The 23242-nt window shown below is 42.1% G+C and overlaps 1 protein-coding gene across 3 annotated transcripts in view; it reads right to left on the reverse strand.

Moving 5' to 3' along the window:
• The window catches only part of EDC3 (enhancer of mRNA decapping 3), a 121466-nt gene that overhangs the window by 91598 nt on the left and 6626 nt on the right, over positions 1-23242 (reverse strand). For 2 of the 3 annotated variants that reach the window (XM_036348806.1, XM_036348814.1), the window contains exon 2: positions 21679-21811. The exons of the other annotated variant lie outside the window; for it this stretch is intronic. The gene's annotated coding sequence lies outside the window, so the exon portion shown is untranslated. The remainder of the gene's footprint in view (positions 1-21678; positions 21812-23242) is intronic. 3 annotated transcript variants of the gene reach the window in all.

The following is a 23242-nucleotide window of genomic DNA, read 5'->3' on the forward strand; positions in this document are numbered from 1 at the left end:
GGAGGGTGGGGTGGGAACTGGGTGGAGGGGAGTTATGGGGGGAAAATAGAGCAACAAATGTAATAATCTGAACAATAAAGCTTTAATTAAAAAAGAAAGATTAAATAAAAAGAAAATGAACAATCTGATTTTAAAAATGGGCAAAATATCAGGAAACCTCATTAAGAAGATATGTAGATGGCAAATAAGCATGAGAAGTTGCTCCACATTATATGTCTTTAGGAAATGCAAATTAAAATAACAATGAGATACTACTACATACCAACTAGAATGGCCAAAATCTAAAAGCAGTGACAACATCAAATGCTGGTGAGGATATGGACCAACAGGAGTTCTCATTCATTGCTGATGAGAATACAAAATGGTACATACAGCCACTTTGAAAGACAGTTTAGTAGTTTCTTACAATACTAAATATACTTTTACTGTATAGTCCAGAAATCATACTCCTTGGTATTTACCCAAATGAGTTTTTTAAAAGCTGAGCACAGCCCTAGCCGGTTTGGCTCGGTGGATAGAGCGTCAGTCAGCCTGCGGACTGAAGGGTCCCAGGTTCGATTCCGGTCAAGGGCATGTACCTTGGTTGCGGGTACATCCCCAATAGGGGGTGTGCAGGAGGCAGCTGATCAATGCTTCTCTCTCACTGATATTTCTAACTCTCTATCTCTCTCCCTTCCTATCTTTAAAAAATCAATAAAATATATTTTTTAAAAACCCACAAAAACTGATACTTTAAAAATAAATAAGTAAATAAATAAATAAATAAATAAGCTGAGCACAGATGTTTATAAAAGCCTTATCTATAACTGCCAAAATCTGGAAACAACCAAAAGGTCTTCATGTAAGTGAACAGATAAATAAACCGTGGTATATCTAGATAATGGAATATTATTCAGCCCTAAAAAGAAATGAGTTATTAAGCCATGAAAGGAAATATAAATGGATATTACTAAGTAAAAGAAGCTGATCTAAAAAGGCTATGTACTGTATGATTCCAACTATATGACATTCTGGACAAGGCAAAACTATGGAGACAGTAAGAAGATCAGTAGTTGGCAAAAGTAATCCAAAGGAGGCAACATAGCTTTTACAACAAATAGTACTGGAGCAAAGAGATATCCACTAATAAAAATAAACCTTGACCTAAGTCTCGTAACTTTAATAAACATTTACGCAAAATGGATCTTGAACTTACATATCATACTATAAAACTTTCAGGAAAAAGATATGAGAAACCTTTGGTGAGGTAAAGAGTTATAAGACTTGACACCAAAAGCACAATCCATAAAAAGAGAAACTGATCAACTGGACTAATTTTATTTTTTAAATTTACTTCAGAGAGAGGAAGGAAAGGGAGAGACAGAGAGAAACATCGATGGACTGCCTCCTACATGCCCCTACTGGGAATCCAGCCCACAACCGAGATATATGCCCTGACCAGGAACTGAACCAGTGGCCTCCGGGTGTTTGGGAGACACTTAACCATCTGAGCCACACAGGCTGGGATCAATTGGACTTCTTGAAAATTAAAAACTTTTATTCTGCAAAAGACTTTAGGAGAAAAAAAGGACACATTACAGACTGGAAGAAAAGATTTGCAAACTACGTATGGACAAAAACAAGGGGCTAGTTAGTATCTAAAATATGTTTTTTTAAAGTCTAAAAACCCAATAGTAAATACAGAACAAAAATAATCCAATCAAAAGGGAAATGAAAAGATATTTCAACAAAGATATACAAATAGCACATGAAGCCGTGGCTGGGTTGCTCAGCTGGTTGGAGCATCTTCCTGTGCACCAAAAGGTTGCTGGTTCAATTCCCCGTCGGAGCGCATATAGGAGGCACCAAGAGTTTCTCAATCAATGTTTCTCTCTTACATCGATGTTTCTCTCTCCTTATCTCTCCCTCCCACTCTTGCTCTCACTCTTTCTAAAGTCAATAAACATATCCTTAGGTGAAGATAAGAAAAAAGCAAATGAGTCCGGCTGGCGTGGCTCAGTGGTTGAGCATCGACCTATGAACCGGGAGATCACGGTTCAATTACTAGTCAGGGCACATGCTCGGGTTGTGGACTTGATTCCCAGTGTAGGGCACGCAGGGGGCAGCCGATCAATGATTCTCTCTCATCACTGATGTTTCTATATCTCTCTCCTCCCTACCTCTCTGAAATCAATTTAAAAAAAGTATTTTTTAAAAAGCACATGAAAAAATGTTCAACATCATCAACCATTATGCGAATTAAAACCATAATGAGGTATCACTACACACCTATGCTAAATTAAAAAATACTGATCATACCAAGTGCTGACAAGAATGTGAAAAAACTAGATTACTCATACATTATTGATGGGAATATTAAATAGTGCAGCCATTCTGGAAAACAATTTGGCAACTTATAAAAAATCTAAACATGCAACTACTGCATGACTCAGAAAATGCACTACTGGTCATTTATCTCAGAAGAATGACTCAGGTTTACACAAAAATCTTTACATGAATTTTATTTATTTATTTATTTTTAGAAATCAGAGTTCATTTTTTTTTATTATTGATTTTTTACAGAGAAGGGAGAGGGATAGAGAGTTAGAAACATCGATGAGAGAGAAACATCAATCAGCTCCTCCTACATACCCCCTACTGGGGATGTGCCCGCAACCAAGGTACATGCCCTTGACCGGAATCGAACCTGGGACCCTTCAGTCTGCAGGCTGACGCTCTATCCACTGAGCCAAACTGGTTAGGGCACATGAATGTTTTTATCATGTTTATTCCTAATAACCCCAAACTGGGAACAACCCAGATGACCTTAACAAGTGAATGGTTAAACAAACTGTGTACATCCATACCATGGGAAAAAATGAAAGCCAACCCCAAAAGGTTACATTTTGTATGATTCCATCTGTAGAACACTCTAGAAATGACAAACTATAGAAATAGAGAAGAGATTAATGGTTCCCAGGGGTTAGGGAAGGGGCAGCAACAGGAGGGAAACAGGTATGGCTATAAAAGAGCAACATGAGGTATCCTTCTGGTAAAGAAAATGTTCTGTGTCTTAATCATATCAATGTCAATATCCTTGTAGTGATATTGTGCTATACTTTTGCAATCAGGTAGGATATATGGAATCTCTCTGTATTATTTATTACAAATGCATATGCATGTGCAATGACCTCAAATAAAATTTATAATAAAAAACCAATGTCTTCTACAGCACTAACAAAATAAGAAAATCATGTATGACTATATATATCAATAAATGTAGAAAGATCACTTGACAAAATTCAATCTCCATTCATGATATCAAAAAGGGGTTGGCTTTTACAAAACAATTACAGTTAACGTATTAATAGTGAAATAATGAATACTTCCCCCTAAGACTGGGACAAGGCAAGGATGTCCAAACTTATCACTTCTATTTCTATTCAAAACTATATTGTCAGGCCTAGCCACTGCAATAAAAAGGAACTAAAAAGCATAACTACTGGAAAAGTAAAAGTAAAACAGTCTTTATTTGTAAACTATACGACTGTGTATACAAAAACCCTAGGGAATGTACCAAAAAATAAAAAATCCTACTAAAATTAATAAGTGAATTTAGCAAAGTCACAGGATACATGGTCAGTATAAAGTAGACAACTGTATTCTATAGAATAGTAACAAAAAACTGAAAGTCAAAGTTAAAAATACTATTTATAATGGTATTAAAAAACATAAAACACTTAGGAATAAATCTAATGAAAAATGTGCAGGATCTCCAGTAGAAAGACTGATGAGAAAAATTTTTTAAATATCTAAATAAATGGAGAAATATACCACATTCATAGACTGAGGAGCTTACTGTTGTCAAGTCTGCCCAAGTGAATCAAATACATGTATCAATAAAAATCTCATCTGGCCTTTTTGGAGCTGAAAAACTGGTCCTAAAATGTATATGGAAATGCAAAATAGAAAAGTCAAAACAATTATGAAAAAAAAGAAGCAAAGTTAGATGTTTCACTACCTTCTATCAAGATTTACTATAAAACTGTAGAAATCAGTGTGATATTATTGCAAGAATAGACAGACAATGAAACAGAATAGAGTCCAGAAGTAGACCCATTCACATACAGTCAACTGACTTCTGATCAAGGTACCAAAGTAAATCAATGGATAAATCAAAGTAGTTTTCAATGAATGGTGATAGAATAAGTAGATGGATACGTGAGAAAAATAACCTATTCCTATCCCACACCAGATACAAACATTAATTTGAAATAAACTATCTACACTAATAAAAGACAAAGATACTAATTGACAGTACCTTCGCTACACCCAAGCCACACCCACCAGCCAATCAGAGCGGCTATATGCAAATTAACCCCACCAAGATGGCGGCCGGCAGCCACAGAGCTGGAGCAAGCAGGAGGCTTGGTTGCCCGGCGATGGAGGAAGCCAAGCTTCCTGCCTGCTCTGGCCAGCTGTGGACTCTGCAAATGGCAAGAAAGTTTCAATTATAGAAGATAAATAAATCCCAGATACCTGCTTCCAGCCAGCCTCCACTGAGAGCTTAGGTGGCTGGGGGCTGTGCCTAGCCTGCAAACAGCCATAAGCCCCTCACCAAGACTGGCCAGGGACCCCAGCAGGACCCTCCACACTGAAGGGGGTGTGGCCAGCTTGAAAACAGACCTCAGCCCCTCATCCAGGCTGGCCAGGCACGCCAGCGGGGACCCCTACCCTGAAGGGGCTGTGGCCAGCCTGCAAACAGCCATCAGCCCCTCACCCAGGCTGGCCAGGGACCCCAGTGAGGACCCCGACCCTGAAGGTGGTGTGGCCACCTTGAAAACAGCCCTCAGCCCCTCACCCAGGTTAGCCACACCCTCATGGGGTGAGGGTCCTCACTGGGGGGCTTGGCCAACCTGCAAACAGCCATCATCCCCTCACCCAGGCAGGCGAGGCACCCCAGCAGGGACCCCCACCCTGAAGGAGGTGTGGCCAGCCTGAAAACAGCCATCAACCTCTCACCCAGGCTGGCCACACCCTCATGGGGAAAGGGTCCCCGCTAGGTTGCTTGGCCAGCCTGCAAACAGCCATCATCCCCTCACCCAGGCTGGCCAGGCACTCCAGCGGGACCCCCACCCTGATCCGGGACACCCTTCAGGGCAAACCAGCCAGCCCCCACCAATGCACCAGGCCTCTATCCTATATAATACAAGGATAATATGCAAATTGACCCTAACAGCAGAGCAACTGGGAATCACTGGTCACTATGACATACACTGACCACCAGGGGGCAGACGTTCAATGCAGGAGCCGCCCCCTGGTGATCAATGTGCTCCCACATGGGAGGAGCTCTGCTCAGCCACAAGCCAGGCTGATGGCTGCCAGTACAGCAGTGGTGGTGGGAGCCTCTCCTGCCTCCTCAGCAGCACTAAGGATGTCCGACTGCAGCTTAGGCCTGCTCCCCGCTGGCAAGTGGACATCCCCCAAGGGCTCCCGGACTGCCAGAGGGATGTCTGACTGCCAGCTTAGGCCCAATCCCCCCGGGGGAGCAGGCCTAAACCAGCAGGTGGTCATCCCCTTGAGTGGTCCCAGATTGCGAGAGGGCACAGGCCAGGCTGAGGGACCCTCCTGAGTGCACAAATTTTTGTGCACCGGACCTCTACTCTAAACATAAAAGCAAAAACTAAAGCTACTAGGAAAACAAAATGTACAGTATCTTAGTGACTTTGGGGTAAAGATTTCTTAGACAAAACACAAGTGCTAATCCTGGAAAAAAAAATCTGATAAATTAGATTTCATCAAATAAAAATTCATGTTCATCAAAGGCCACCATTAAAGAATACAAACTAGAGATGAGAAACCAAGATGGTGGCATAGGTAAACACCGAAAATTGCTGCCTCACACAACCACTTCAAAAATACAACTAAAAGACAGAATGGACATCATCCAGAACCAAAGGAAGGCTGGCTGAGTGGAAATTCTACAACTAGAAGGAAAGAGAAAAGCATACCGAGACTCAGAGGAGGCGCGGTGCAGAAGTAAAATACAGAGGTACAGAGGCGCATGCGAAGAGGATTGGCGGCTGAGGACACGGTTGTCTCTTTCAATTGGGGGAGCGTCTCAAGCTCTGAGCTCCAGGTCCAGGTGAGTCTCTGGGGACCCAGACTCATACGGGAGAAACTAGACTGTCTGGCATCGGTCAGAACTGGAGGGCAGTTTTCTCTCGGGGGTGCTTACAGCGATTGCCAGGACACTGAGAAGAAGGACCTCTGAGAGCAGGGCTGAGAGAAGCCATAACTGCTCGCTCCACCCTGTTGATCCCCAGGGACCCCGCCCTGCCTAAGCCACGGAGGCTTTTGCATATGAAAGGCCTGGCCCTTTGCAATCTGATAATTACCTAACAAACTGCAGCTGGCCCAAGGCCCAGGGCAACTTGCATTAGGTCACAGCTGGTTCCTGCTGGATAACCTCAGGTAGAGGCTAGATTAGCACCTCCTCAGAGATCCAGGAGCCAGTGTGCCCAGTGGTCAGAGTGGGACCATCCAGATTGCAGCTCCTTGGATTCATAAAGGACACACTCAGGGGGCAGGCTCAGTGAGCACCAATGCCCCACTGAAGCAAGTCTTGCCCCGGAGGGGTGTATCCAGCACAGAAGTCCTCCCACTACAGACACAGCTGATTCTCACAGCCAATTGGCCTGGAGGTCAATCCCTCCCAGTGTTACCTACAACAATCAAGGCTTAACTACAACACGACTGTGCACAAAGCCCACAAGGGGATGCACCAAGAGTGTCTACCTCAGGTAATTGGGGAGCCTGAGCCACTGGGCCCTATAGGACACCTAGTACAGAAAGCCATTCTATGGACACAGCGAAGCATAAAAAAATTCAGAGACAAAGAAACAGGACACAAATGACAGAAATGGAGGAAAGCAAACTACTGGATATAGAGTTCAAAACCACACTTTTAAGGTTTTTCAAGAACTTTCTAGAAACTGCCGATAAACTTAATGAGACCCTCAAGAAAGCTAATGAGACCCTCGAGGTTGTGATAAAGGACCAACAAGAAATTAAGCATACACTGATTGAAATAAAGAATATTACAGACTCTCAACAGCAGACTAGAGGAGCGCAAGAATCAAGTCAATGATTTGAAATACAAAGAATCAAAAAACACCCAACTGGAAAAGCAAAATGAAAAAAGAATCCAAAAATACGAAGACAGTGTAAGGAGTCTCTGGGACAGCTTCAAGTGTACCAACATCCCAATTATAGGGGTGCCAGAAGAAGAGAGAGAGCAAGATATTGAAAACCTATTTGAAGAAATAATGACAGAAAACTTCCCCTACTGGTGAAAGAAATAGACTTACAAGTCCAGGAAGCACTGAGAACCCCAAACAAAAGGAATCCAAAGAGGATCAAACCAAGACACATCATCATTAAAATGCCAAGAGCAAAAGACAAAGAGAGAATCTTAAAAGCAGCAAGAGGAAGACAGTCAGTGACCTACAAGGGAGTACCCATACGACTGTCAGCTGATTTCTCAACAGAAACTTTGCAGGCCAGAAGGGAGCGGCAAGAAATATTCAAAGTGAAGAATGCCAAGAACCTACAACCAAGATTACCTTACCCAGCAAAGCTATCATTCAGATTTGACGGTCAGATAAAGAGCTTCACAGATAAGAAAAAGCTAAAGGAGTTCATCACCACTAAGCCAGTATTATATGAAACTGGAGGCCCGGTGCACAAAAATTTGTGCACTCGGGAGGGGAGGGGGGTACCTCAGCCCGGCCTGTGCCCTCTCGCAGTCTGGGACCCCTCGGGAGATAACGACCTGCTGGCTTAGGCCCGTTCCCAGGTGGCAGAGGGCAGGCCCAATCCCTAGGTGCAGCCCCTGGTCAGGCTCAGAGCAGGGTCGATTGGGGAGTTGGGGTGCCGCCCCGTCATGCACAGAGCAGGGCGGATCGGGAGGTTGCGATGCCACCCTCAGTCACTCTCAGGGTAGGGCTGATTGGGGGGTTGGGGCACCGCCCCCTATCATACTCAAGGCAGGGTCGATGGGGAGGTTGGGGCACCACCCCCTGTCACGCACAGAGCAGGGCCAATCAGGGGGTTAGGGCTCCGTACCCTGTCACGCACAGAGCAGGGCCCATCAGGGGGTTGGGAAGCTCCCCCCTGTCATGCACAGAGCAGGGCCCATCAGGGGGTTGAGGAGCTCCCCACTGTCACTCACAGAATAAGGCCGATAAGGGAGTTGTGGCCCTGCCCCGTCACACACAGAGCCGCAGGGCAATCAGGGGGTATGGGCACTGCCCCCTGTCACGCTGATCCCGTTGCTGGGAGGCCTCTCGGCTCCGCTGATCCCGGTGCTGGGAGGCCTCGCGGCTCCGCTGATCCCGGTGCTGGGAGGCATATTACCCTTTTACTATATAGACTAGAGGCCTGGTGCATGGGTGGGGCTGGCTGGTTTGCCCTGAAGGGTGTCCTGGATCAGGGTGGGGGTCCCCACTGGGGTGCCTGGCCAGCCTGGGTGAGGGGATGATGGCTGTTTGCAGCTGGTCACACACCCTTCAGGGTGGGGGTCCCCACTGGGGTGCCTGGCCAGCCTGGATGAGGGGATGATGGCTGTTTGCAGCTGGTCACACCCCCTTCAGGGTGGGGGTCCCTACTGGGGTGCCTGGCCAGTCTGGGTGAGGGGCTGAGAGCTGTTTTCAGGCGGGCGGGTGACTGAAGCTTCCAACTGCTCCTTTTTTTTTTTTCTTTTTTCTTTTTTATTCTGGGCCAGCTTTAGCTCTGGCTCCAGCTATGAGGCCTCTGCTGCTGAAAGCAGGTATCTGGTTTGTTTGTGTTCTTTTTTTTTTTAACGTCATATTTGCTTTATTTATTTATTTATTTTTAATATATTTTTATTGATTAAGATATTACATATGTGTCCTTGTCCCCATGTTACCCTCTACCCCCCCCCCCCGCTCTTGCCCTCACCCCCCCCCCCCTTGTCCGTGTCCATTGGTTAGGCCTATATGCCTGCATGTAAGTCCTTTGGTTGATCTTTCCCACTTACCCCCACCCTCCCCTACCCTCCCTCCAAAGCCCGACAGTCCAATCAATGCCTCTCCGTCTCTGGATCAGTCCTTGTTCATCAGTTTATGTTGTTCATTATATTCCACAAATGAGTGAGATCATGTGGTATTTATCTGCTCTCCAGTTCCATCCATGCTGTGGCAAATGGTAAGAGTTCCTTTTTCTTCTTCCTCTTCTTAAAGAATACCTTTCAGCATTTCATATAATGCTGGTTTGGTGGTGATGAACTCCTTTAGCTTTTTCTTATCCGTGAAGCTCTTTATCTGACCTTCTATTCTGAATGATAGCTTTGCTGGATAAAGTAATCTTGGTTGCAGGTTCATGCTATTCATCACTTTGAATATTTCTTGCCACTCCCTTCTGGCCTGCATGGTTTCTGTTGAGAAATCAGCTGACAGTCGTATGGGTACTCCCTTGTAGGTAACTGACTGTCTTTCTCTTGCTGCTTTTAAGATTCTCTCTTTGTCTTTTGCTCTTGGCATTTTAATTATGATGTGTCTTGGTGTGGTCCTCTTTGGATTCCTTTTGTTTGGGGTTCTCTGCGCTTCCTGGTCTTGGAAGTCTATTTCTTTCACCAGGTGGGGGAAGTTTTCTGTCATTATTTCTTCAAATAGGTTTTCAATATCTTGCCCTCTCTCTTCTTCTGGTACCCCTATAATTCTAATGTTGGTATGCTTGAAGTTGTCCCAGAGGCTCCTTACACTATCTTCATATTTTTGGAATCTCTTTTCTTTTTTCTTTTTCAGTTGGGTATTTTTTGTTTCTTTGTATTTCAAAACTTTGACTTGATTTTTGGGATCCTCTTGTCTGCTGTTGGATCTCCGTAGATTATTCTTTATTTCAGTCAGTGTATGCTTAATTTCTAGTTGGTCCTTTTTCATGTCCTCCATGGTCTCACTATACTTATTGAGGGACTCATTAAATTTATCGGCAGTTTCCATAAAATTCTTGAAAAACCTTATAAACGTGGCCTTGAACTCTATATCCAGTTGTTTGCTTTCCTCCATTTCTGCCATTTGTGACCTGTTTCTTTGTCTCCGCATTTTGGCTGCTTCCCTGTGTTGATAGAGTGGCTTTGTGTGCTAGGTGTCCTGTAGGGCCCAGTGGCTCAGCCTCCCCAGTTACCTGAGGTGGACACTCTTGGTGCACCCCCCCGTGGGCTTTGTGCACAGTCTTGTTGTAGCTATGCCTTGGTTGTTGTAGGATCACTGGGAATTGACCTCCAGGGCAATTGGCAGCGAGAATCAGCTGTGTCTGCAGTGGGAGAACTTCTGTGCTGGAGACACCCTTCTGGGGCAAGACTTGCTTCAGTGGGGCTTTGGTGCTCACTGAGACTGCACCCTGAGTGTGTCCCTTATGGATCTGAGGAGTTGTGATCTGGATAGTCCCCCTCTGACCACTGGGTAGAGTGGCTCTTGGATCTAAGGAGGTGCTAATTTAGCCTCTGCCTGAGGTTACACAGCAGGAACTACGAAGAGAACTGCAGATTCCCCTTCCTTTTTTTTGGAGTTTGGAAGTGCCCTGATGATGCTCAGTTGTGTAGCAATGCAAGCTGCTGTGGGGCCTTGGGCCTTCTCTTGGAAGCTCTGGGTCTATCTGGCCCGGCTGCGGTTAGGTAATTACAGGTTGCAATGGCCGGGGCATTCATATGCAAAAGCCTCTGCCGCAGCCTGGGCGGGGCGGGGTCTCAAGAAATCAAAGCACGGAGAAAGCAGCTATGGCGGAGCCTCAGCCCCGCCCTAAGGAGTCGCGAGTCCCAGTGTCCCGGCAATGGCTGCAAGCACCTCTGAGGGAAAGCCGCTCTCAAGCTCGCCCGCTGCCAGACAGTCCAGTTTCTCCCCGTATGAGTCCTGGGTCCCCAGAGACTTCCCGGAACCGGATTTCAGAGCCCTCGGGAGCTTGTGTCTCCCTCCGGATTAACAAAGACAGCCCGTCCTCAGGTGCCAGACCCTTTCCGCGCGCGCGAGCCCCCGTACCTCTGCACTTCACCTCCGCAGCTCCTCCCGCTCGCAGTGTGCTTTTCTTTCCTTTTAGTTGTAGAATTTACACTCAGCCAGCCCTCCTGTAGTTCTGGATGGTGTCCACCTTGTGTTTTTGATGCATTTATCGATTGTTGTGGGAAGCAGCAATTTCCCGGTGTTTATCTATGCCGCCATCTTAGTTTCTCTTGTTTGTGTTCTATAATCAAAACAATGTATAACTCCAGCTCTCAGATCCCGGCTAGCTGAAAGCAGATTTCTGGGGTTTTGTTTAGCTTCTATATTTGTTACAATGTTTCAAACTGCAAGCTCAGAGGCCAGCAAGGCAGGCGGGGAACGTTGGAGTCCTCCGTCACTGAAGCAAGCAAGCCTCATGTTCGCTTCCAGCTGCCTGGCTGCCGGCCGCCATCTTGGCTGGCAGTTAATTTGCATATCTCCCTGATTAGCCAATGGGAAGGATAGCGGTCGTACGCTAATTACCATGTTTCTCTTTTATTAGATAGGATGCTGAAAGGTATCCTTTAAGAAGAGGAAGAGGGAACAGTGTATCGAGGGAAACTCAACACTCTCCTGAATACCTGGCAGGACTATAGGCGAGCCAGACTGAAGAACAGAAGAACCGAAGGACCTTCACTACTGCAAATTTTTTTTTTCTTTTTTCACCTTTTAACTAAGAAACCAATTTTTTTCTTTTTTTTTTCTTTTCTTCTTTTTCCATCACCTGATTTTACCCTTTTAATTACTACCTTCTTATTTTTAACCAGTATTATTACTGCTACCATTTTACCATTTTTTAAAGTGCCATTTTATTTTTTCTTTATTTTATTTTGGGATTAGTGTCCTCCATTCTATTTTCATCGTTATATTATTAGTTGTTTCTAGTTTGCATCCATCTCCAGGGAGCTGTTGCTGGAATTTGTTGGGATTAGTGGCGGTTCTATAGGAGTATTCTCCTCATATAAAAAGTCTCTTCCCCTCTTCCACTTCATTCTCTCTTTTTGCTCTTTTTCTTCTTTCTATTTTCTTCTTTTATTTTCTCGCTTTTATTTTCCCCCCTCCTTTTTCCCAATTTCATTTTTACACTCCTTTTTTTGGTCCCTACTTTTCTTTTCTTTTTTCTCTTTTATCTTTTCCTCTTCCTTCTTCCTTATCCCCTAATTCTCTTAATTTGGGTGGTCACCTTTATTTGGGGTTATTAATATCATGAATATATTTGTGTTTAGTGCCTGGTACGTGGTGCCTTGTTGTGTTGTATTTTGTGCCTTTAAATCAACGCAGCAGATCCAAGCAACAGCAGCCTCCGAAGCACCACACCCTCTGCTGAGGAACAGCAGCTGTACGTGAAGCCTCCCCCCACCAGCCAGAAGAGCCACCACAGCTGTGAACAGCACCCACCAGAGGAGCTGCTGCCAACTGAGGAGCAGCTGCAACCGCAACCACCTGAAGAACAACCACAGACCAAGGAGTCACTGCCACCCAGGGAGCAGCCACTGAACGACTCAATGTCTAGATATGTCAGTGAGATCAAACATGGGTAGACAAAGAAACCCCCAAAGGAAAGAGAAGGAGGACTCTCCAGAAAAGCAGCTAAGTAATACAGAGGCATGCAACATGACAGAAAAAGAATTCAGATTAAGGGTCCTAGAGTGCATAAACCGGATAGAGAAAAAAATCAACAACTTCTACAAGAAGCAAGAAGAAACAGATGAAAAAGTCAACTACCTATGCAAGATGCAAGAAGAAACAGATGAAAAAGTCAACTACCTATGCAAGACGCAAGAAGAAACAGATAAAAATATCAATAACATATGGAAAAAGCTAGAAGAAACAGATGAAAAAATCAACAACTTAAGACCCAAGAAGAAATGAAGAGTGATATAGCTGCAATAAAAAACACAATTGAAAGTATCAACAGTAGACTAGGAGAAGCAGAGGACTGAATTAGTGAATTAGAAGACAAGGAAGCAAAACACACCCAAAATGTACTGCAATTGGAGAAAAAAATTAAAAGACAGGAGGAGAGCCTAAGGGAGCTTTGGGACAACATGAAACGAAACAACATACGAATAATAGGGGTGCCAGAACAACAGAAAGATGAACAAGGATTAGAAAACCTATTCGAAGAAATAATATCAGAAAACTTCCCTGAGGTGGTGAAGAAAAAAGCACACAAGCCCAGAGAGTCCCAAACAAGGTGAACCCGAAAAGACCCACACCAAGACACATCATAATTACCATGGCAAATGTTCAGGACAAAGAGAGAATCTTACAGGCTGCAAGAGAGAGACGGAAAGTTACACACAAGGGATCTCCCATTAGATTATCAAATGATTTCTCAACAGAAACACATCAGGCCAGAAAAGAATGGACGGAAATTTACAAAGTGATGCAAAGCAAAGGACTGAATCCAAGAATACTCTATCCAGCAAGGCTATCATTCAAACTTGAAGGGGAAATAAGAAGCTTCACAGACAAAAAAAGGCTAAGGGAGTTTATCACCACCAAGCCAGCAATGCAAGGAATGCTAAAGGGACTGGTATAAAAAGAAGAAATAAAAAGCTCAGAAAGAAAACAGCCACACACAAAAAGAAATGGCTGCAAACAAGTACCTTTCAATAATAACTTTAAACATAAACGGACTAAATGCTCCAACCAAAAGATATTGAGTGGCTGAATGGATAAAAAAACATGACCCATACATCTGCTGTCTACAAGAAACCCACCTCATTAGAAGGGACTCACACTGACTGAAAGTGAAAGGATGGAAAAATATCTTTCAGGCAAATGGAAAGGAAAAGAAAGCTGGGGTAGCAATACTTATATCAGACAAAATAGACCTCAAAGTGAAGGCCATAACAAGAGATAAGGAAGGCCACTTCATAATACTAAAGGGATCAATACAACAAGAAGATATAACCCTGGTAAACATATATGCACCCAATGCAGGAGCACCCAAATTCATAAAAAAACTCCTGGAAGATATCAAAGGAGAGATCGACAACAATACAATCATAGTAGGGGACTTTAATACACCACTGACAGCACTGGATAAGTCCTCTATACAAACAATCAGCAAAGAAACAGCAATCCTAAATGACTCACTAGATCAGATGGACTTAACTGACATCTTCAGAACACTTCACCCCAAAGCCAGGGAATATACATTCTACTCATGTGCTCCTAGGTCATATTCAAAAATAGACCATATATTGGGTCACAAGCAAAGTATCCCCAAATTCAAGAAGACTGAAATCATAAAAAGCATCTTTGCAGACCACGATGGCATAATATTAGAAATAAACTACAATAAAAACAACCCAAAATACTCAAACACCTGGAAGCTGAATAGCATGCTATTAAATATTGATTGGGTTACCAATGAGATCAAAGAAGAAATTAAAAACATCCTGGAAACTAATGACAATGAAAACACAACAATCCAAAACCTATGGGACACAATGAAAGCAGTCCTGAGAGGGAAGTTTATAGCTCTACAGGCCTATCTCAAAAAACAAGAAAAAATGGTAGTAAATCATCTAACTCTACAACTCAAAGAATTAGAAAGAGAGCAACAAGAAAAGCCCAGAGTGAGCAGAGGGAAGGAGATAATAAAGATTAGAGCAGAAATAAATGACATAGAGACCAAAAAACAATACAGAAAATCAATGAAACCAAGAGCTGGTTCTTTGAAAGGATAAACAAGATTGACAAACCTTTAGCCAGACTCACCAAGAAGCAAAGAGAGAGGACCCAAATAAACAAAATCAGAAACGATAGAGGCGAAATAACAACAGACCCCACAGAAATACAAATGATTGTTAAAAAATACTATGGACAGCTCTACTCCAACAAACTAGACAACCTGGAGGAAATGGACAAATTCCTAGAAAAATACAACATTCCAAAACTCGATCAGGAAGAATCTAAAAATCTCAACAGCCGAAACCGGTTTGGCTCAGTGGATAGAGCGTCGGCCTGCGGACTGAAAGGTCCCAGGTTCGATTCCGGTCAAGGGCATGTACCTGGGTTGCGCGCACATCCCCAGTAGGAGATGTGCAGGAGGCAGCTGATCGATGTTTCTCTCTCATCGATGTTTCTAACTCTCTATCTCTCTCCCCCTTCCTCTCTGTAAAAAATCAATAAAATATATTTTAAAAATAAAAATAAAAAAAAATAAAAATAAAAATAAAAATCTCAACAGGCCAATAACTACGGAAGAAATTGAAGCAGTCATCAAAAAGCTTCCATCAAACAAAAGCCCAGGACCAGACGGCTTCACAGGGGAGTTTTACCAAACATTCAAGGAAGAACTAAAACCTATCCTCCTCAGACTACTACAAAAAATTCAAGAGGAAGGAACACTTCCAAGCTCATTCTATGAAGCCAGCATCACCCTAATACCAAAACCAGGTAAAGACAACACAATGAAAGAGAATTACAGGCCAATATCCCTCATGAACATAGATGCCAAAATCCTCAACAAAAATTTAGCAAATCGGATCCAGCAGCACATCAGAAAGATCATACACCATGACCAAGTAGTATTTATCCTAGGGATGCAAGGATGGTACAATATCCGCAAATCAATAAACGTGATACATCACATAAACAAATTGAAAGAAAAAACCACATGGTCATATCAATTGATGCAGAAAAAGCATCTGACAAAATTCAACACCCATTTTTGATAAAAACTCTCAGTAAGGCGGGAGTAGAAGGATCATACCTCAACATAATAAAAGCCATATATGACAGGCCCACAGCCAACATCATACTCAATGGACAAAAACTAACACCATTTCCCCTAAGAACAGGAACAAGACAGGGATGTCCCCTCTCACCACTCCTGTTCAACATAGTACTGGAAGTGTTAGCCATTGCAATTAGGCAAGAAGAAGAAATAAAAGGCATCCAAATTGGAAAAGAGGAAGTAAAACTGTCCTTATTTGCAGACGACATGATATTATACATACAAAACCCTAGAGACTCCATCAAAAAGCTACTAGACTTAATACATGAACTTGGCAATGTAGCAGGATACAAAATTAACCCCAAGAAATCTGAGGAATTTCTATACACCAATAGTGAACTTTCAGAAAGAGAGATTATAAAAACAATCCCGTTTACCATCGCACCAAAAAAATTAAGCTACCTAGGAATAAACTTAACTAAAGAGGTAAAAGACCTCTACTCAGAAAACTACAGGACATTGAAAAAAGATATAGAGGAAGACATAAACAGATGGAAGAACATACCGTGTTCATGGATTGGTAGAATCAACATCATTAAAATGTCCATACTACCCAAAGCAATCTATAAATTCAACCCACTCCCCATTAAAATACCAACGGCATACTTCATAGATCTAGAACGAACTCTCCAAAAATTCATCTGGAATAAAAAAAGACCCCAAATAGCTGCAGCGATCCTGAGAAAGAACAAAGTAGGTGGGATCTCAATACCAGATATCAAGATGTATTACAAAGCCACTGTTCTCAAAACTGCCTGGTACTGGCATAAGAATAGGCATATAGATCAATGGAATAGAATAGAGAGCCCAGAAATCGGCCCGAACCAATATGCTCAATTAATATTTGACAAAGGAGGCAAGAACATACAGTGAAGCCATGATAGTCTCTTCAATAAATGGTGTTGGGAAAATTGGACAGATATATGCAAGAAAATGAAGCTAGACCACGAACTTACACCATACACAAAAATAAACTCAAAATGGAAAAAGGACTTAAATGTACAACAGGAAACCATAAAAATTCTAGAAGAATCCAAAGGCAACAAAATCTCAGACATATGCCGAAGCAATTTCTTCACTGATACAGCTCCTAGGGCACTTGAAACTAAAGAGAAAATGAACAAATGGGACTACATCAAAATAAAAAGCTTCTGCACAGCAAAAGAAACCATCAACAAAACAACGAGAAAACTCACTGTGTGGGAAAACATATTTGCCAATGTCATATCTGATAAGGGCCTAATCTCCAAAATTTATAGGGAACTCATACAACTTAACAAAAGGAAGATAAACAATCCAATCAAAAAATGGGCAAAGGACCTAAATAGACACCTTTCAAAAGAGGACATTCAGAAAGCCAAGAGACATATGAAAACATGCTCAAAGTCACTAATCATCCGAGAGATGCAAATCAAAACTACAATGAGGTACCATCTCACACCTGTCAGACTGGCTATCATCAACAAATCAACAAAGGACAAGTGCTGGAGAGGATGTGGAGAAAAAGGAACACTTGTGCACTGCTGGTGGGAATGCAGACTGGTGCAGCCACTATGGAAGACAGTATGGAGTTTCCTGAAAAAACTGAAAATGGAACTCCCATTTGACCCTGTGATCCTTCTTCTAGGAATATATCCCAAGAAACCAGAAACACCAATCAGAAAGGATATATGCACCCCTATGTTCATAGCAGCACAATTCACCATAGCTAAGATCTGGAAACAGCCTAAGTGCCCATCAGTAGATGAATGGATTAGAAAACTGTGGTACATCTACACGATGGAATACTATGCTGCTCTAAAAAGGAAGGAACTCTTACCATTTGCAACGGCATGGATGGAACTGGAGAGCATCATGCTAAGTGAAACAAGCCAGTCAATGAAGGAAAAATACCACATGATCTCACTCATTCATGGATAATAGAGACCATTATAAACTTTTGAACAATAATAGATACAGAGGCAGAGCTGCCTCAAACAGATTGTCAAACTGCAGCGGGAAGGCCGGGGAGGGTTGGGGGACAGGAGGTAGGGGGGTAAGAGATCAACCAAAGGACTTGTATGCATGCATATAAGCATAACCAATGTACACAAGACACTGGGGGATAGGGGAGGCTAGGGGACTGTCTAGGGCGGGGGGGGGGGGGGAATGGACACATATGTAATACTCTTTGTATTACTTTAAGCAATAAAAAATAAATAAAAAATAAAAAAAGAAGAGGAAGAAGAAAATGGTAAAGATACAAACTATGAACAACAAATACACGTCTATCAACAAGTAAATCTAAAAAGCAAGTGAATAAATAATCTGATGAACAGAATAAACTGGTGATTATAAAAGAATCAGGGGCATAGAAAGGGAGTGGACTGACTATTCTTGGGGGAGAAAGGGGTGCGGGGGATGCAGGAAGAGACTGAACAAAAATCGTGCACCTATGGATGAGGGCAGTGGGGGGGGCGGTGAGGGCAGAGGGTGGGGTGGGAAACTGGTGGAGGGGAGCTATGGGGGGAAAAAGAGGAACAAATATAATAATCTGAACAATAAAGATTTAATGTAAAAAAAGAAAAGAAAAAGAATACAAACTGGATACAGAGAGAATGCCATGTCTGTCAGACAAGAGGCAGAGACTGGAGTGATGCTGCCGCAAGCCATGGATGGCCACAATCACCAGAGGCTAAGAGCATGGAGGAGCTTCTCCCTCAGAGTCCCCAAGAAGGAACCAACCCTGCTAAATGGCACTCTGAGATCAGACTTCTGTCCTTCAAAACTGTGAGAGAATAAATTTCTGGGGTTTTTTGGTGGTTGTTTTTTTAAAAAGAATACAAACTGTAAGAGGTGCAAAAAAAGATGCAGTGCGACCAGCTGGGAGACAGCTCCAGGAGTAAGCTAGAATAGATGACATCAATGAAGGTGGAATAAAGCTGATGGATTCAAGACCTATACTAGTATAGAATTTGTTGATAATTTAATGTGGTAGGTAACAGAAAAGGGAAAAATCACCTTCAAGAAAATAAGAGGTGATTGGAACACACATAATCCCACAACCATTACACACATAATCCCACAACCATTTACACATACCATCATATTGTGTAAGAAAAAGCAGCAGAGATTGCATTTATTGCATACTTACCATTTCAGGCATGAGCTAAAACGTTAGGGGCCATTATTTCCTTCCAATCGCAAGACAACCCAATGAGGTAGCTATTTTACTATACGATTTTACAGATGGGGTATTTGCAACCCAGATATTATACTGGATATTTTACACACTTGTAACCAGAACAAAATGTTAGCTTCTTAGGTTCTGGCTGGGTGGCTTAGTTGGTTGGAACATTGTCCCGTACACCGAAAGGTTGCGAGTTCTATTCCTGGTCAGGCACATACCTAGGTCCAGAGTTCCATCCCTGGTTGGGTGATGGGCAGGAGGCAACCAATCAATGTCTGTTTCTCTCTCTCTAAGAATTAATAAAAACATATCCTCAGGGAGGTTCTAAAAAGAAAGTCAGCTTCTTAGTACAAAGGCATATTTTCTATGTTGTATATACTACTCCTTTCTTTTCTTTGCACATTCAGATAATTCCATTTTTCATTTATAAAAAATACAGCAATGATCAATTTCATTTAGTGCTTGTCTTAAATTATTGTCTTAGGATAGAGGCTCAATCAGTTCAAAGGTAAAATCACCTTTTGTCATATTACAATGTAACAGAGCAGAAAACTATTTTTTTACAAACCAAATCATTCTCTGGATAGGTTTAAATAGTCATACCTTTCTTTTAGTATATATTTTTTATTGATTTCAGACAGGAAGGGAGAGGGAGAAAGAGATAGAAACGTCAATAATGAGAATCACTGATGGCTGCCTCTTGCACGTCCCGCACCAGGAATCAAGCCCACAACCCAGGCACGTGCCCTGACCGGGAATTGGACCGTGACCTCCTGGTTCATGGGCTGACACTCAATCACTGAGCCACGCTCACCAGGCTAGATAGCCATACATTTAAAATAATGGTACTGCAATATTTAAGAAGGTATTCCATATCATCTTGCCTCATCCCCAAATCACTCCACTGGAGACTACCTCCCAGGCAGTGAAGCACTTCAAGAAAGCTTTCAGATTTATGATGGTAAAAAATGGGCCTGCTTTCTTCTTTATAAACACCCCAAAACAATGAGAAGAAAAAAAACAAAAAGGTAAGCCACAGTCAAGGAAAAATAATCACAACAAAAGTTTCTGATCCAAGGAATGTATCAAAAATATGTAAGGAAAATTTAGCCCAGCCGGCGTGGCTCATTGGTTGAGTGTTGACCTATGAACCAGGAACTCATTCCCAGTCAGAGCACATGCCCAGGTTGCAGGCTCAATCTCCAGTGTGGAACCTGCAGGAGGCAGCCCATCGATGATTCTCTCTCATCATTAATGTTTCTATTTCTTTCTCCCTCTCCCTTCCTCTCTGAAATCAATAAAAATAAGGGGGAAAAAAAGAATGTATAAGGAAAGCTTATAAATCAGCAATAAGAAAATGACACATTTTTTTAAAGCAAGCAAAGGAAGTTATCTGAATGGCCAAGAAACATATGAAAAGCTTTTCAACATCATTAATTATTAAGTAAATGCAAATTAAAACACCAGACAATCCAAATGTCCATGAGATGAATGAATAAACAAAATGTGGCATATACATAGAATGGAATAATATAATTCAGTCTTAAAAAGGAAGTTCTGATATATGTTACAACATAGATAAACCTTTAAGACATTAAGTGAAATAAGCCAGATACTAAAGGACAAATTTAGTATGATTCCACTTATATGAGGTTCCTAGAGTAGTCAAACTCAGAGAGACAGAAAATATAATGGTGGCTGCCAAGGGCTGGGGGAGTAGGGCATGGGAGGTTGACTTAATGAGGACAGGGTTTCAGTTTGTGATAATGAAAAAGTTCTGAAGATGGATGGTGATGATGGTTGCACAATGTGAATGTACTCAATGCCCCAAACTGTAACAGTTAAATATGGTTAAAATGGTAAATTTTATAATAAAAAAATTATCAAATCAGAAAAAACACACGCCTTAAGATACCATTTTATAGCCACTACAATGACTTAAAATAAAAGGAACTGGCAGGTAATACCAAAAGTGTGTGACAATGTGGAGTAACTGGGACTCTCTTACAATGCTGATAACGTAAAATGATACAACCACTTTGGAAAATAGTTTGGCAGTTTCTTATAATATGAAACACACTCCCATGACCCAAAATTTCATTCCTAGGATCTATCCAAGAGAAATGAAAACATATTCACAAAGACTTGTACATGAATGTACATAAAGGGGCAGGCAAAAGCAGGTTTATAGTTGTGAATATGTGCAGAGTTTAATCTTGTACTATTTATTTGTATTACAACTGTAAACCTAGTTGTAAACCACCACAATCTCATGATTGCGTATGTCCCCTAACTGGTCTCTCTACTACTCCTGCCTCTCCTTCTATTCTTTCTCTGCACAGCAACCAGAGCAAATTTTCAAATGTAAATCAGTTGTCATGATCTTGCTTAGCAACTGTACTAGTAATCAAGACAACCTTCTTTTCCATAAAACTATCATCCCTACATGATGTGATTTCTGCTAACCTCACACAGCTTCATCTCTCACCATTCCCTTTCCACTGTCCTGCAGACACACTGGTCTTACTACTGTTCCTCAAACATGTTAAGCTTGTTCCTTCCCTCCAGAACGTTGCACCAGGTAGTCTCAGAACACACTCTCCCCAACTCTGTGAATGGCTAGTTCTATCTTGTCTTTCGGGTATCTGCTAAAATGTTACCATCCCAAAGAGGCTTTCCTGGATACCCAATCTATTCCCCAACACTCGAAAGCATCTTACCTTCTGCATGAGCTCAGAAGAAATCACCCATATGAATTATCTTATTTATTTGTTTATGTTGTGTCACCCCACTAGACTGTAAGCTCCATGAAGGCAAGGAACCTTGACTGTCTTGTTCAGTCAATAAGAATGCCTAGAATAGAAACGGAACTCAATAAATAATCAATGAATGAATTAGACATAATAAATCTGACAGAAGTTAATCACTCAAAGTCTAGAGTTCCTAAATATTTGTATCTAAATGCCTGGCTGGCCCTAGCCAGTTTGGCTCAGTGGCTAGAGTGTTGGCCTACAGACTGAAGGGTCCCAGGTTCGATTCTCCGGCCAAGGGCATAGGCCTGGGTTGTAGGCTCAATCTCCAGTGCAGGAGGCAGCTGATCAGTGACTCTCTCTCATCATTGATGTTTCTATCACTCTCTCCCTCTCCCCTTCCTCTATGAAATCAATGAAAATATATTTTTTTAAATGCCTGCTGTTTTTTGGAAATGGTTCTAAAAATACAATTATCCTTTAAGCATACTCTATGCAAAATCCTATATAAGATATGACATCTAACAGTGCCCTAGACACAGAGTCAGGAAATAGCAGATGAGTATATGAGTATATATGTATCTTACAATATTAAGTATAAAATGAAACACTGGCTTAGTGTTTTCCATGAAAATAAAAAATAGAGTAGCATTTCAAGCGGTTTTAAATATTAATTTTAGAAATATATCTACATAAAATATAAAAAAGGAAAAATAACAAAAAAGCATACAAAGAAGCAAGAAAGCACTCCTGTGGTAATCAAAAATATAAAAACCTAAAGACAAACTCAGGTAGTTCTCTAGTGATCTAATTGAGTAAGTATCACAAAACTATCCTGACAGAACAGAAATAAAAGAAGCAATGCATTAGCAGGCTTATCCATAAGACTTTTTTTTCACATTTTATTATAGAAAATTTCAAACTACAAAAATGTAGGTAGAACAGCATAATAAACCTTCACATATCCTCACTGAGTTGCAACAATTATCAATATATCTATAAAAATTTAATAAATCAGGTAAATTTCCCATACAACACAATTTCCACAACACTGATGACAGTAAACGAAACAAAATACACATATGTACTTCAGGCTTATTTTCCCCAGACTGATCAGCCTTTGACTACTTAATGTAACAAAAGTATGAATTTCTTTTCTGATCATTTATGCCCATCATGATTCTATTCTGATGCTTATTTTAGACTAAAAGAGACTGTGCGTGGGTACAGTCTCTAGGCCTGGCCTGAGATCAGGGCCATCTTCCCTGGTTGCCCACAGCTGGCCCCACCCCCTGCTGCCACCCACCCCTAGTTCCCCTTTCGCCATTGGGTGCTCGGTGCCTGACAGCCGGGGTAAGGGACTGAGAAGTTGGCTGTTCCTGCCCGCTTGCCGGCCCCGACCCTGCTGTGGGTTGCGCTGTGTGTGGGGCAACTAGTGGGGGTGGGGGCCTTGGTCTGGCACCACCCACATCTCCTGCCAGTGGTTCCCAGTTCCTATCAGGCGAGCAGAGCCTGCCGGCCGGGGAAAAAAACC

Source organism: Myotis myotis, unplaced genomic scaffold (genome assembly GCF_014108235.1).
Source record: "Myotis myotis isolate mMyoMyo1 unplaced genomic scaffold, mMyoMyo1.p scaffold_m19_p_1, whole genome shotgun sequence".
Classification (NCBI taxonomy): Eukaryota; Metazoa; Chordata; class Mammalia; order Chiroptera; family Vespertilionidae; genus Myotis; species Myotis myotis.